The 15,752-nt window shown below is 51.5% G+C and overlaps 1 protein-coding gene across 8 annotated transcripts in view; it reads right to left on the bottom strand.

Annotated features, from left to right (window-relative positions):
- Positions 1 to 15,752, bottom strand: part of NMNAT3 (nicotinamide nucleotide adenylyltransferase 3) — a 99,354-nt gene that overhangs the window by 64,457 nt on the left and 19,145 nt on the right. The window contains exon 1 of one of the 8 annotated variants that reach the window (XM_055127416.1): positions 2,620 to 2,702. The exons of the other annotated variants lie outside the window; for them this stretch is intronic. The gene's annotated coding sequence lies outside the window, so the exon portion shown is untranslated. Of the gene's footprint in view, positions 1 to 2,619; positions 2,703 to 15,752 lie in introns of those variants that run through there. 8 annotated transcript variants of the gene reach the window in all.

Genomic DNA, 15,752 nt, shown 5'->3' with positions numbered 1-15,752 from the left:
GCCCTGGGCTTCGCTTGCTCCTGCACAAGCCCCTCACCTTCTCCGGGGCGGTCTGCCTTCAGGGAACTCTGGGCACTTTGCCTTTTGCAATTTGGGTCAGGCTCGCCCACTGTTGCTATGGGCACCCAGGGCTGCCGTGCGCCAAGCAGAGCGAGCCGCGTTTGTGGGAGCAAAGGGTGCTCAGCCTGCTGCCCTCCTGGAGGCAACGGACATGCTAATTAAGCGCGCCTCCTAATTATGAGGCTCCCCAGCCGGTGATGGTGGGCAGCCTGGCAGCCGCAGTTTTGAGAACTTTCAAAAGATTGGAAGGAGCCCCGGGAAAGGAAGGAGGCTTTCCGTGACCCTGCACGCAGGAATTGGGGCTGGTTTCCAAGGCTGCGGGAGGGGGACACGAGTAAGAGCCACTGGGCTCAGTGCGACAGACCCGAGTGCGCTGTGCACCTCCGCTTGCCTCAGATGCGCTTGTTTGGACACTAGAGTGAAGAGCCCATGAATGTCGAGCCTCAAGGAGCCACACAGGGGCTGGGGATAGTCACACTGCCCTCCAGCCCGTCGCCAAAAATCTGGGTACTAACCACTTAGAATCTAGAAGGGAGTGGGAGACGGCAGGAGGAGGCATCTAAAAAATTATTAGCGCCTTTATTCTTTCTCATATTCAAATGAGATGGCACCCAACACCTTACATCTACAAGTCCCCGTTTAGCTAAAAAAAGGTTCTTCCTTCCTCCCTCCCTCCCTCCCTCCCTCCCTCCCTTCCTTCCTTCCTTCCTTCCTTCCTTCCTTCCTTCCTTCCTTCCTTCCTTCCTTCCTTCCTTCCTTCCTTCCTTCCTTCCTTCCTTCCTTCCCCCTCCTCCTCCTTTTTCTTTCTTCTTCTCCTCCTCCTTCCTCCTCCTCCTCCTCCTCTTCCTCCTCCCTTCCTCCTTCCTTCTTCCCGCCATCTTCCTTCTTCCTTCCCCCTCCCCCTCCTCCTCCTCCTCCTTCCTCCTTTCTCTTTCCTTCCTTCTCCTCCTCTTTCTCCTTCTTTTTCCACAGCTTGCAGTGCTCAGGACTTACTCCTGTCTCTGTGTTCAAGAATCACTCCTGGAAAGGCTCAGGGGACCATATGGGGTGCCCAGGATAGAACCTGGGTCATACATGTGCAAGGGAAGTGCCCTCTCTGTCCATTGTACTATCTCTCCAGCCCTGGTGCCACGATTTTTTTTCCCCCAGTGGTCCATATTCAAAGGCTGTGGAACATACACCCACTTGCTCAGACCAGCTTTGGCTACCTGTTTGGTCTGGGGTCTAGCTCAGCCTTAACAACTCAGCTCTAAGTATCACTTGCCCCTGAAATGGATTTCCAATGTCTGAGTTGCTACCGGAAAGCAGGAATGGGAGGTTGAATGCCATTTGGGTAGAAGGAGCACCTGGTGATGGTGATGAAGAAGAAACGTGCTCCCAGTTGCAGCCAGTAGGCCGCATCGAAGGCAGAAGCCTGGATCTTGGGTCTTGGATCTTGTGAGAGGTGTGCAAAGGACAAGATAACTGGGTGGACTGCAGAGGCATGTGGGTAAAGAAACCCAGACTCGAAGCCAGAGTACAGGGCTTAGAGCGTTTGCCTTGCATGCGGCCAACCCTGAGATGGTCCCTGAGCACTTCCAGGAATGATCCCTGAGTACAGAGCCAGGAGTTAGCATTTATGGGTGTGGCCCCCTACTCCCCAAAAGAAGAAGAAGAAGAAGAAGAAAAGAACCCAGGCTCAGTCTGCAAGCTTGCAACCTCGCAGTAAGAGCAAACCCAGCGTGCTTATCACCTTCCTTCTTCTGGACAGACGAGCTCGTCTTCAGCTGGGAAAATGCTCATTTCCCAGTCCTCGAGGCCATGTGACTGAGGCTTGGCCTGTGAGCTATGAACAGAAGTGCTGGATGATGCTTCCAGGAATTCTCTGAAAGTCTGTTCTCCCTGATTTCACTCCTGCTCTCCACATCTGAGCTTCTAACACTGTGGATTGTGACACCCATGTGGGTAAATGATTGTGGAGGGTTGCAAAAAAGTGGGCAACACTAAAAGTTTTCTGAATCCACACCAACCAAAAGTTAAATCAAGAATAAAATGTGTAATGAAACCAAGGAGTTGCTCTCCCTCTTGGCTTTCTCAGGTGAAAAAAGGGTTCACTAGTGTTTTTCCACTTAGGATGCACTGGGCTAGTCTATGATGGCTGGACTAAGGCAGCTATATTGGACCATGAGGAAGAGAACTAACTTGAGGTTTCGGAGATAATAAGTGAAGAGAAAGTGGGATCCTGATACCCCTGAAGCTGTCATCCTAGCCTTGGGCATCCCACCTCTCCTAATCTGGGGAGATCTAATCTTCTAAGCTACCAGTCTTCTACTTTTCCTGTGAAATGCAGTTCAGCCGGACTGTAAGCGAAGTGCTACCTAGTGAATGTTTATTGAATTAGCATGAAAACAAATGAAAAAGTAGGCCCACTTTTAGAAGTTTCTATTACCCAGTCAAACTGATTGTATATGCAGAAACTCAAATGGATATTGTTTGAAGGGGGAAATACACCTGAGGAAAAAAAAATCTACCGTAACTTGATTTTTTATATGAATTTTTCATGGAAGGAAAAATCCTTACTCAGGACTCCGGGAGGCGAAGACGTGTGGCAGCGACTCTGCTTTTTTCGACAGAACCCCGACTCTGTCCTCTCTCCTTCCCCCAACACAGGCTCATTATGGTGTGCCGACGATCTCGGCTTTGAGTGGGCATTTGCCATATGGCGTGGCCGTTTAGCGGTTTCCTGGTACTTGACAGAAACGAAGCACCATCATTTCGCAAGGAGCTTGCATTCCTAGATGGGTCTTTTCCAAATAACAGCTGTGTCTCAAAATTGAGTTACTCCATTTGCCATTTGTGGACATGATAGTCAGACATTTACAAGTGAGCAGAACCTCAAATCACTTGGGCTCTTTCCAGGCTTCTGAGTTTATGAAGTTTTGCAGCAATATTATGAGTTTGCAGCTGTCGGCGAGTTCAAGCCAACGTCCCCGAGCCACCAGGTCCCGCAGGCAGCAGCGGCCTGCTCAGCAGTAGCCCATGAGGAGTGGCCACGAGCTCACGAGAGAAAGATCCTGAGGGAGAAAAATGAGCGTCGCCGCTAAGCCCGTGCACAAATCCTTCCTCATGCTTCCCCCTCACTCCCGGGGATGACACTCAAGTCTGTAGTGCCCATCTTGACCCTGCTTATGAGCCCCAGTGGCCCTTAGATGACCCATTCCTGGCTCTCCTTCTCATACAAATTCATGTCTATCAATCCATATGAACCTCCCTTGAGAGAAACTTTGGATTCAGAATCAGTTCCTCCCCTGAGCTTATCGGTCAGCATGGGCAGGTGAGATGCATTAACAAACAGGTCCTCCCCAACCCTACCCCTCATCATAGTGGCTTAAGACAATAAAGCCTTATTTCCTATTTAGTATACTTCTTTTTCACACCAGAGGTGGTTTTGCTCAGTGTCACATTTCCTTCTATCCAGGTTGCGCACAGATAGGGCAGTCACCACCTAAACACAATCAATGCAGCCAAAAAAAAAAAAAAAGGGCTCCGGGGTTCCTGACAGGAAACCATGGAGTGGTCTCAAAGAATCACAGGCTGCTTCCACGGACCGACTTGAGCAAGGTGAAAAAGAGAATCTGACTCTGTTCCTGGGATCATGGCAGAGCCAGCCGGCTGACCTGAGCCTCGTGGGTCATCCCCAGGGGTCCTCGGGGAAATGGGGATCATACGCATGCTTCCCCAGAAAACCCAGACCCATCTACTGAAACTGGACAACAAATAGTAATTTCTTCTTCTTATTCTTGGTTATTCATATGAATTTATTAGGGAAATATATTTCAATTCAATTTAAAACAAAAATTGGACCACACTTCTTGATGGTTCTCAGAGACTACAGTCAACATGCTTGGGGTTTGCTTCTGGCAGTACTCAGGAACTGGGTCTCCATCATTATATATATTATATAACATATATAATATATAATTGGTCTTTATCAATAATATATATATATACTCTGATGGCTTATGAATCTTCCGTTATATGTACAATCACTAAAACATTAACACATGATCCTCCATCTTCAAATGGATAAATTAAGATACAGTGACAACGAATAATATGTAAACTATAGGAATTTTGTATTTATTCTTTATAATGTTTAAAAAAGAAAGCACGGAAGCCGGGAAGGTAGCACAGTGGGTAGGGTGCTTGCCTTGCATGCTGCCAACCCAAGGTTCTATTCCCGACACCTCATGTCGTTCCCCTGAACAGTAATTTCCTAAGCATCAAGGTTTTGCCTGCAAATCTCTCATACATTTTCAAGAGCCCGCAAGTTCAGGAATAAATCCACTGCCCTTTCAGAGAGCAGTGCTGAATCCCACGGGTATATCTTCTCCCAAGGGGCCTCTTAGGGGCAGCCTTTAGTCCTGGCCCTCTGCAGGAAGGGACAGCTGGACTTGTCCTGCACCTGGGTGGCTCTTTCTGGACCTGAGTCCATGCTCTGCCACAGCCTGGGGACCCGAGTGTGCCTGACATGCCAGCCCCATCACCTCCGTGTCTCTGCTCTTGCTGGTCTCTACCCAGAATGCCCTTCCCAGCCCGTCATACTTGGCTCGCGGGAACTCATCAGAGAACAGACCTGCCAGACATGGTGTCTTCATCCAGAAAATCAAACGAGGTTGTTGGAGATTAGGCGAATAGATGTTTCAATAGATGTTTCTCCAAGGAAGATACAGAAACGGCCAAACCAGCACATGGAAAGATGCTCGACGTCACCAAGTTGGGAAATGCAAATCAAAACTGCCACAGGCACCACCTCATGCCCAGGGAGATGATTTTTATTTTTGAAGCAGGAAAATAATAACAGACATACTGATGAGGAGGTAGAGCAAGTGGAAGCCTGGTAAACTGTTTGTTGGTGGGAACAGTAGAGCCGCTAGAGAAGTGAGTGTGGCAGTTCCTCACAAGATTAAAAATAGCATTACCATATGATCCATCAATTCCACTTCTGAGGATAGGTCCAAAAGAACTGAAAGTGGCAACACGAAATGATATTTATATACCCGTGTTCACAGCAGAATTATTCACAGTAGCCAAAAGGTGGAAACAACCCAAATGTCCATAGACAGATGAGTGGATAAACAAAATGTTTCATTCATATGTGTGTGTTCATGTATTTATACACATAAATACACACACATATAACATACAATGGGATATCAGTATTTCAAAGGAGGGGAGCTCAAACATAGGCTATTTGGATGAGACTTCAGAACAGGATGATACATGAAACAAGTCAGACGAACAAGTACACAACCCTTGTAGGATTCTCTATTTCACGCTGGCCCATAGTAATCAAATATATAGAGACAGAGCAGTGGATGCTGGGGCCCAGGGGGTGAAGGGATGGAGCATTACTGCCTAGTGGGTTCAGTTCTTGTTTTGCAAGTGAGTGTATTGGAGGTAATTACACAACAGTAAGATCACACTTAACACCACTGAACTGTGGCATAAAAGATGGCTAGACACCAAGTTTCGTTATGTGCATTTTACACCATCAACTAAAAGCAGGTTTCCTTTGTCACGCTCCCTCCCATCCCATTCTGCAGTCTCTCCCTGATTCCTGTTTCCTGTTTCACCTGGATTGTTTTGAGACCTACCCAGTCATTTACACCCACAGAGCCAGAAACCACAGGGCCCTGACGAAATAATTCCTAAGCCCAGTCATCCCAAGGACTGTTGGAGCGTGTGAACCCGTAACACAGCCCCAACTTTTGTTTTTTAACATTGAGCCAGTTGGATTTGGAGTTCTGTCACTTGCAAACAAAATAAATCTATTTGAGAACAAACGGGATCTGAAATATCAGAAGACTAAGGGGGAAAAAAAGAAGCTAAAGGTTTCTAGGAAATAAGAAAGGAAACATTACAGACAAAGGGATGAGGGTGAGACTGGCATCTAAGCTCTCATTTGCAGCATTAGGTGCAAAATGACAAAGCATAAGCCTGCACCTTTGGAGAGAAGATAATGCTTTTTGGGCTCTGTTTGTTTTTAGGCCTCACCTGGTGATGCTCAGGGCTTACTCCTGGCTCTGTACTCTGAGATCACTCCTGGCAGTGCTCAGGGGACCAGATGGGCTGCTGGATATTTAAACACGGGTCAGGTTGGCTGCATGCAAGGCAAGTGCCTAACTTCTACACTATTGCTCCAGACCCAAGAAAACATTTTTAATTTGGAATTCCCTAGATGACCAGAATTGGAGTTAAGTATAGGGAAAGAATGAATATATTTTCATATGTGCATAGATTGCAAGTTCACCCCGAAAGCATTCTTAGAGCTTCTTAAGAAGCTCTTCAAGTGTTGTTTCCAGCAAAACAAGGAAGAAAACCAAGAAAGTAGAAGACAAGGGACCCAACTTAGGATGCCAAAGCTAGGATGGGACTGCTACGGCCCAGGGCAGAAAAGGTGGGCCTCAAAAAAAAAAAGAATTCTCAATTCTGGAGAAGCTGGGTACACTGGGACTAAGGTAAAAGGATTTCTGTCTCATCTTTAAAAAAAAAAAGTCCAAGTAAAACAAAATGATTCGAGCTGTTGCACTGTCACACTGTCTTCCCGTTGCTCATTGATTTGTTCAAGCAGGCACCAGTAATGTCTCCATTGTGAGACTTGTTACTGTTTTTGGCATATTGAATACGCCACAGGTAGCTTGTCAGGCTTTGCCGTGCAGGCGAGATACTCTCGGTAGCTTGCTGGGCTCTCCGAGAGGGATGGAGGAATCGAACCCAGGTCAGCTGTGTGCAAGGCAAATGCCTTACCCTTTGTGCTATCGCTCCAGTCCAAAACAAAAAGATTATCTGAACAAAATTAGGATATGATACAATAATACACTTGCGGGGGTGTTGGGTATTGGAGTCATACCCAGCAGTGCTCAGGGAACTATATGTGGTTTCAGGAATCAAACCAGTGTTGGTTACATGCAAGTACCTTAACCCCTGGACTATGTCTCCAGACCCTAAGAGAACAAGAATTCCCCATACTCTCTCTCTACTTTTGGAGGCAGTGGGAGGGTGGGAAAATTGGGGGTATACTGGGTATATTGGTGGTGGGGAATGTGCACTGGTGGAGGGATGGGTGTTTGATTATTGTGTGACTGTAACTCAGAAATGAAAGCTTGTAACTATATCTCACAGTGAATCAATAAAATTTTTAAAAAAGAGAGAGAATAAGAATTTTATTTGTCTTTGATACTAGAATTTTTTTTTGTCTAGGACTACTTGGCCTTGAGTGAACATTTTACATAAAGATTTATTTCCTATTTAACAATGTTCACCTTTTTTAGAATCCATCTTGAAAAATCGGCACAGCAGGCTTGATTGTGTTTGCAGATAGGATGATGATGGTAACACCATTGGCTATGAAAGACTATTACTCCTGGAAAAAATGCAAAGAGGACTGGGGAAAGAAGGATGAGAAACACCAATGATTTCTTACTTCCTGGAGAGTCTAGATAATGATTAAAGTTTCTGAACAAGATCAAGATTGGATGGCAAGAAGCAAGAAAATATAAGGGGGGCCATAAACTTCTGTCCCATCAAATGAAGCTGAAGGCAGTAGGCTAGAGAAAACAGGACAGCACTGAGGTCATCAAGATCCAATGATCCTTTGAGATCCAGCATTCTTAGAAGAAGCATTCCATCCAACACCAGGGTTCAGTCTACCCTCAAAGTGGCATAAGGGCTGCTGTAGCTCCTGCCATTCTATCTGTGATCCAAGGAATGCAGTGTCTGGAACCATGCATGACCTGCGCCAAAAGGAAACGTTGGGAAGTGGAATTATTGTGAAGGCACCCTGCTGCTTCCAGCAAAGCTAAGCTTGCTTGTGAGAAAGAAGGGAAGGATCACTGGGAGGACTCTCCCCCCTATGGATCAGGAGACGGGAGTCCATTCCTGGAGCTGAAAGGTCACCAATGAGCGAGCAGAGAGGAGCAGAGCCATCAAATGTGAGAGGAGGCAGAGGGGTAGGTGCAGACGCTAAGTTCTGACTTAAGTCAGTCTTCTATAATGGAACTCTGACTATCTGCTCAAGCTGGACTCTGAACCCTGCAAATAACTGTAGAAGACGAGAGAGGCTAGGTGGGGAGGGAGGCAAGGGGCAAGGGATGAGCCCTCCGCTGCAGCCGAATGCTCAGTGCTCGAGCTGTTCTCATGACAGAGCAAAGCGACAAAGCCCAATCACAGTCAGAGTTTCCTTTTTTTTATTTTTTTCTTTTTGGGTCACACCCAGCGATGCACAGGGGTTACTCCTGGCTTTGCACTCAGGAATTACTCCTGGCAGTTCTGGGGGGACCATATGGAATGCTGGGACTCGAACCCGGGTCGGCAGCGTGCAAAGCAAATGCCCGACCCACTGTGCTATCGCTCCAGCCCCCAGAGTTTTCTTTAGGTCACGTCCTTCCACTCATCTGCTCTCCGAAACTGGAGCCATCCACATTCAAGGCCCCTTGTGAGGTGAGGGACCAGCACACACCCCACTTCCTCTGAACCAGAACGAGCAGGTCTGCCTGTACCCACCCTCCACCCCAGCCCAGCCCCCAGTCAGCATCTCCCCATGCCCAGCCCAGGGCTAGGAGTGAGGTTGTGAGAGATGGGGGTGGGGGGTAGGGGGGAGGAGGGGGGCGGGGCGGTGTGTGCCCCTTCTCTCCCTTCTCCGCCCGCTCGCACTGCCAGCCTAGTGTCTCTGTAATATATGAACAGGCGGCGGCTGAAGGGAGTTCTGCTGAAATCGGCAGCCGTTTGGGCCATTTTGGACTAAATCCTAGAATGCACGCGATAATGCTGAGCAGTGCAGTTTAATTTATGAGCAGGCGGGCCGCTGCGACAGGGGGAAATGGCAGGGGAAGACATTAGCATTCACACAGCAGGGCAAGGCCGAGTCCCGAGGGGCCGGCCGGAGTGCAGACGGCCGAGGCGCCGGGATCTGGGGGCTCAGGCCGCCCACCGCCGGGGGCGCATGTGTTTCCCACTGCTGTGGTCTTGGTTTGGAGGTGCTCAGGGTCTCTTCCTGGCTCAGTGCTCAGCGGTTACTCTTGGAAATGCTGGGGCACCCAGTGGTACCAGGGGATGACACATGAATGTGCTCCAGCCCTTTTAAAAAATATTTTATTTAGTTGGTTATTTGGCTTTTGGGGTCATGCTAGCAATGCTCAGGGGATACTCCTGACTCTGCACTCAGGAATTACTTCTGGCAGTGCTCGGGGGACCATATGGGATGCTTGGGATCGAACCTTGGTCAGATACGTGCAAGGCAAACGCCCTCCCTGCTGAACTATGGATCTGGCCTCCCCAGCTCTGCCCCTCCCCTTTTTTTTAAGGCAGAACAGCTGAATTCATGCAGGTCCTCAAAGAGGCAACAGTGAAGACTTCAGCAGTGACAGTCCTGGGTCCCCGAGAGCCACACTGGGCCCTCTGACCTGCAACACTCTTTTCTCTCTCCTGCCCCCAGATGAGTTGTCTTCTTGAATTCAACTCCCTGGTGGGCCTGAGTTCAAGTATAAAACTCACTTGGGAGCAAGAGAGACAGTGCAGCAGGTACACACTTGCCTGGCATGTGTCTGATGCAGGTTTAATCCCTGGCACCCCTTCCAGGTCCCCCCCCCCCCACAAAGCACTGCCAGGAGTGATCCCTGAGCACAGAGCCAGAAGTCAGTCCCACAACACTGCCAGGTGTGGCCCCCAAACCGAAGCAAACTAAAAACCAAACCAACAAAATTTCATCTGACTCTCAACACAAACACCTGAAGGGACATGCGTGAAGGGGGTGGGGCAGAGTGTGAGGCCACAGACGGGGCTACGTAGATGTGCATTTTCAGAGAAACACAGCTAATTACTAATAACCACGGCCAGATGCCTGCTGTCGGGTGTTACAAGGCGATTCTCCGAAGGTTTAACTGTAATAGAGAAAAATTAGAGACCCAAGTGCCTACCGACAGGGGGGGTGGTTAGATCCCATAGAATCCGCTGCAGCGATTAAAATGTCATCTATGTCTACATATCACAACATGGGAAATCATAAATGAGCAGATGATGGGTTGATGAGAGCAACTGCAGATGGGATCCCGGCAACTCTCGCATTGGGGTAAAACAAAGCAACTGATGTTGCAATACGCAGACGCGGTCTACAGCACAGGCCTTCTACACGAGCATAAATCCACGGTCGGGCTGCATTGACAGGAGTCATTGCCTCTAAGGAGAGGGAGAGAGGCTGGCGGAGGGCAGGAGGTGTAGACAGATGGGGCCTTCTTACCCAACACTAAGGTGTTGGTCACCTAAGTGTGGCCCCTTCTACAGGTTTTAGGAAAAATCAGAAAGAAGGCAACACACAGGCAAGGAGAAACTTCTAGCTGAATGGTGACACCCCTGAGCACTGGCCGGAGGATGGTGCCCGGGGTGGCCTTCAAGATGGCCTGTGACCTCCTGCTATGGAAGCTCGTTCTATGACCGAGTATCATCCTTTCCTCCTACTCACTTCTGGACTGAAAGGGAAAGATCTAGAATAGTGTTTCTCAAAATTCTTTTGGACCTTGAGCCCCTCTAGACCTTGCTTCCTTCCTGTAATACTCCCTGTCCTACCGGCTGGCTCCCTAAGTCTCATGTCTTGGGCCTCCCCTTATATACTTTTCACTTGCGGTCCCCTTGGAACATCCTGGAACATCCTGAGGGACGCTGGTCTAAAACCCAGAATGGCAAGGGCTGGAGTGATAGCACAGCAGGTAGGGCGTTTGCCTTGCACTCAACCGACCCAGGTTCGATTCCCAGCATCCCATATGGTCCCCTGAGCACCGACAGGGATAATTCCTGAGTGCAGAGCCAGGAGTAACCCCTGTGCAGAGCCAGGTGTGACCCAAAAAGAAAAAAAAAACCCAAAATGGCCAGGTCGAGTTGCAGCTGGGCAGGGCCCACTGGTGGTGCCTGGTGCACTCTGGGGGTCTCCCTGAGCCTCTGGGTCCCCGAGGGGATTCAATGGCATCTCAGGTGGCTATCCAGGTAGGAGGAAGAGCCTTGGAAAGCAGAAATCCCAATCTAATAAATGGGAGTACCCCCCAAAATTACAGAGAGTCGGGCAGTGTGTATGGAGAAGACGAGGAAGGATGAGCAACACGCCAGGTCAGGAAGAACTGGGTACTGACCATCTGCGGGCACTGCCCACGTTCCACCCTCCTTTCCCCTGCTGACCCCTAGTAACGTGCCGGCTCCCCCTTTGCAGGGAAGTAAATTGGGGCTCAGAGAAGCGAGCCCGTTAGTCCTGGGGACCTGTCCAGGAGCAGTGAGCCGGTTCCGAGCAGGCTGCAGGTCAGGCGGTCAGAGGTCGTGAGAGCCATGCTCCCTGGGGTGAGGGTTCGGGGGCCTGCATTCAGCAGAAGCACAGTAGAGCAAAGCAGGGAAATCAAAGCCCAAACAGGTTCGCTGTGACCCTGCGAGGGAAAGCGAGCAGCCTCTGCTGGAAGGAGAGGCATAACAGAGCCGGTTTGTTGGGCTGGGGATCTGCCAAACTCCATGCCGCCTTCCCGCCCCAGGACCCAGAACAGGAGCTGGGGAGAGAGCACAGCATGCAGGGCAACTGCCTTGCACGAGGCTGACCCTGGTTCAACCTCCGTCATTGTGTAGGGTCCCCCGTAGCTCTCCACGAGGGATCCCTGAGACAGGGCCAGCATGAAACGCTTGTCCCCAGTGGACTGTGGTCATGCAGAGGTGACTGTACTGTAGGTCGTGTCTGCGTATTGTATCATGTATTAAACACTATGTAGTCATAAATACCAAAATAAATAGATAGATCAATAAATAAATAAAATAACCCCCGAACTAAATCAACCCAGCAGCCCAGGCAAGAGAAGAAGAAAAAAAAAATAACTGCCCTTGATACTGTCAACCAACGATCAATCAGTGAGTTAAAACCGAAAACCTGTCATCAAGATGCACCAGAGCAGTGAGTGGAGAGCGCGCGAGGAACCGCATCCACAGGGCCGAGCGGGCTCAGGGTTCGTGCCACGCCCCGCACGGCCCTGTGGCACTGAAGCAGTGAAGACCAAATGCCAACAGCAGCCAGGGGGATAAAGAGCAAAATGCCGCGAGTTCCGGTTGGCAGCTCGGCGCTTTATGAACGTGACCTTCTTGGTGTTCCTGGCCACGGGACCGGCGGTTTCATTAAAAAACAAAAACCCATCTGCTGGGAGCAGACGGCCCCGGGGCCTGGGAAGGGGTGTCTGGAAGGAAATTCCGACGCACAGAGCCTGCCCGCGTGGCAGCATGGAATCACGCAAAAGGGCAAGAGAGGGAGTGAGAAAGGAACGTAGAAGCCAAAAAAAACAAGACAAAAAAAAAAACAACAAAAACCAAAAAAGCAGGAAACTGTGGCCTCAGGGAGGGAAAGGGTTGAGCATCTCTGGGCCCTCAGGCTGCAGGTGACAGCCTGATTCCTCCCGCTCCCGTGTGCCTCAACCTTTCCAGCCTCCCCTCTCCCTGAGGCCACTTTCCGACCCATTTGTCCAGAGGCCCCTGCCGGCATCAGCCTGCCCAAACCCGCCTTCCCACGGGGTCACTACTGGCCCCGGGCTTAGGCTTGTGAGTGACCACCCTGGGCCTGCCCTCTCGACCCGGGCACCCACAGGCGACCCCCCCTGCTCTGTGTCTGGGACGGGCCTGCCTGGTAGAACCCGCTGCCCCTGGACACGGAGGGGCTGTGAAGTGACAGAGGCGCCAACGTGGCCACCTTGACCCCAGCTTTGCTTGACACTCCTGACCAGAAGCCCTTCCCCGCTCCCTCACCCTGAGCACTTCTCTCCATCCCTGTTCACCTCCCCACCGCCCCTGCCCAGGCTTCCATAAGCCAAAAGCATGGCCATCCATTGGCCATCGGCCTGCAGAGGGCCAGGCAGGACTCCAGTTCAGTCCCCTGCCCCTGCCCAGGGCGCCCCCTGGCCCGGGCTCTGGGACTGCCCTCCTCTGACCCCCGGAGCCAGCGGGCCCTGGCCTCCCACACATCCCTTGCTTGACCACAGGTCCTGCGTCCACCTCTGCTGCTGCCTCTCCTTCCTTCCTGTTGCCCTCTGCACTCCTGGGGATGGGGGGCAGGACAAGGCGGGAGGGGGCTGCGGGGGCCTGTGTCTCAGCTCTGCTGCTCCCAGCAGTGAGTCCTCGGCCCCCCGGACACCTCCCGCTGGCCTTTGCACACTGCCCAAACAAAGGTGCACTTGGAGTAAGCGCGCAGACAGCAGGAGGCGAGCTGCGGCAGGACTGGCTTGAGGGCAGACGCTTCCGGTCACCCAGTGGTCAGCGGTGCCCCCCAACCTGGCCACCCCCTGAGAGGCGCCCAGCAGACGCGGACGGCTGCTGTCTTGTTTTCCACCCTGTCTCCACCGCCACTATCTTCACCTTCTCTCATCGGCATCTGGTTGGGTGTGGGGGGGAACGTTTCCCCCCCTGAAATGAACCCCTCTGGCCGGCAGCTCGGCAGCTCGGTGAGGCAGGAACGCGGAGGGGGGTTGGGGGGGGCAGAGGCCCTGCAGCGACCTGCCTCTCCCCTGTCACCTCTGCTGCAAGGGCCAGTGAGCCCACGGTCTCCGGGAACTCTGCAGGCTGTGAAGACGCCTGCGCTGCCCTGTGCTGGACTCAGCCGGATCATGCCGGCTGCACAGCTTTGCACCCTGACCCCGGCGACAACTCAGAACAGGAGGCCCAGAGCAGAGACTCAAAAACACTGGTTCCGACTGGCCTCGGTGACAGACCAAGGCGGGGGGGAGGGGAGGGGTGTGTGTGTGTGTGTGTGTGTGTGTGTGTGTGTGAGGTACACCCCTTCCCTCTTCAGTTCCTCTCTGGCTCTGGCGGGGGGAGGTGTGTGTGTGTGTGTGTGTGTGTGTGTGTGTGTGTGTGTGTGTGTGTGTGAGGTACATCCCCTCCCTCTTCAGTTCCTCTCTGGCCCTGGGGCCCCAGAAGCCTCCAGGGCACTGAGCACACCCGGAGGGCACACGAGCATAGCCCTGGGACCAAAGACAGCCCAAGCAGAGTGATACTCCAGCAGGGAGGATGCTTGCCTTGCACACAGCCTTCCCACGTTTGATCCCTGGCATCCCATATGGTCCCCCGAGCATTACACCAGGATGCTACTCCTGAGTGCAGAGCCAGGAGAAACCCGTGAGCATCTCTAGGTATGACCCAAAGAGCAATAAATAAACACCTACATAAATAAACAAATAAGATCCCCACTGTGTGAGTCTGGGGCAATTCCCTTGGTGCAGCCACCACCCTCTCCCCACCCCTGCCCGCCTTGGCAGAGAAACAGGAGCTCACCTTCAACCGGGCAGCTGGCGCCTGTACCGGCCTCAGAGCCGTGCGGAGGCGGGAGATGGCAGCTGGCAGTTGGGCCCACGCTGGGCACGCAGGGAGGGCTGATACTGGCTCACGGAGCAAGGGGGATCTCGCGGGGACAAGTGGGGACACATGTGCTACCTGTGCTCGAGTGCCCTGTGCATGCGACTGGCCCCCTTTCCCCCTCCCTCTGGCTGCCAGCGTCCGTGTGCCCTTGAGAGCCTGCACGAGTGGCGCAGAAGCAGGAGCTGCTGGACCCCGGGGCTGGGTGTGCCCAGAGCCCACGGCAGTTGAGTAGAACCATCCATCGGGCCAGTCGGGCCTTTGACTGGCCCTTGAGAGTTGGGCTTGTCCACCTCCTGAGGACCACCACACGCACTGGGCACAGAGGCTATCCAGGTCCCACATGACCCTGGGTCACACGAGATGTTCACTTAACCAATGGCAGCCGTGGGCTATCTGCCGTTACAGTCAGACTTGAGGCTGGCAGGAGACCCCTGACTGCCATTAACACCCACTTCGTCCACCAAACAGCCCATATCATCCACCGAGGTCCCGCAGAGTGCCAGGGCAGACAGAGAGGGGACGGGTCCCCCATTTGTGGGGGGTGGGGTACGGAAGCAGAGGACGCCTATGGGCCCCGAGGGTGTGAGGAGGGGCCCATCCCAGGCAGGCAACGGGATGTGGGTCTGAAAATGATCCTGGCACCAAAGTGATAGTACAGTGGGCAGGGCACTTGACTTGCACACGATTGACCCAAGTTCATTTCCTCATACCCCATAGGATCCCTCAAGCCCAGGAGTGATCCTTGAGCAAAGAGCTGGGAGTAAGCCATTAGTACTGCTGGGTGTGGCCCTCCAAAACAAAACCAAATTTTACATATATATATACGAAGATATGACCCCAATTACATTATATATGATATATGATATATGTGACATATATGACATGATACTAATATGTACATATTTGATCATATATACATATACACAGGCACGCATATAGATAAACATGTGCATATATGTATATAAACATACATGCATATATGTATATATACATACATGTATATATGGACATATATGTATACATGAGATTCTGGAGGCAATCAAAGGTGTTTGGAATTCTGAAGCATGAGTAAGAGTCAGAAAGGCCCAGGAGTTAGGAGGCGGAAATGGCATTTGCCAAGCCTGGAATGTGGGAGGCCCAGGGGCTTGGTAAGGCTGTACGAGGTCACAGAGCAGCCAAAGCAGAGCATAGTGGGGGAGGGATAACAAGGGTCCCCCGGACCAGGGGGTCATGCGCCCCGTGTGCTTGGGTTGACAAGACGGAAGTTGAGGGTGATGGTTGGTGAGTTGCTG

Source organism: Sorex araneus, chromosome 2 (genome assembly GCF_027595985.1).
Source record: "Sorex araneus isolate mSorAra2 chromosome 2, mSorAra2.pri, whole genome shotgun sequence".
Classification (NCBI taxonomy): Eukaryota; Metazoa; Chordata; class Mammalia; order Eulipotyphla; family Soricidae; genus Sorex; species Sorex araneus.
The sequence above is the reverse complement of the archived record's forward strand: the minus strand, read 5'-3'. Positions and strand labels throughout refer to the sequence as shown.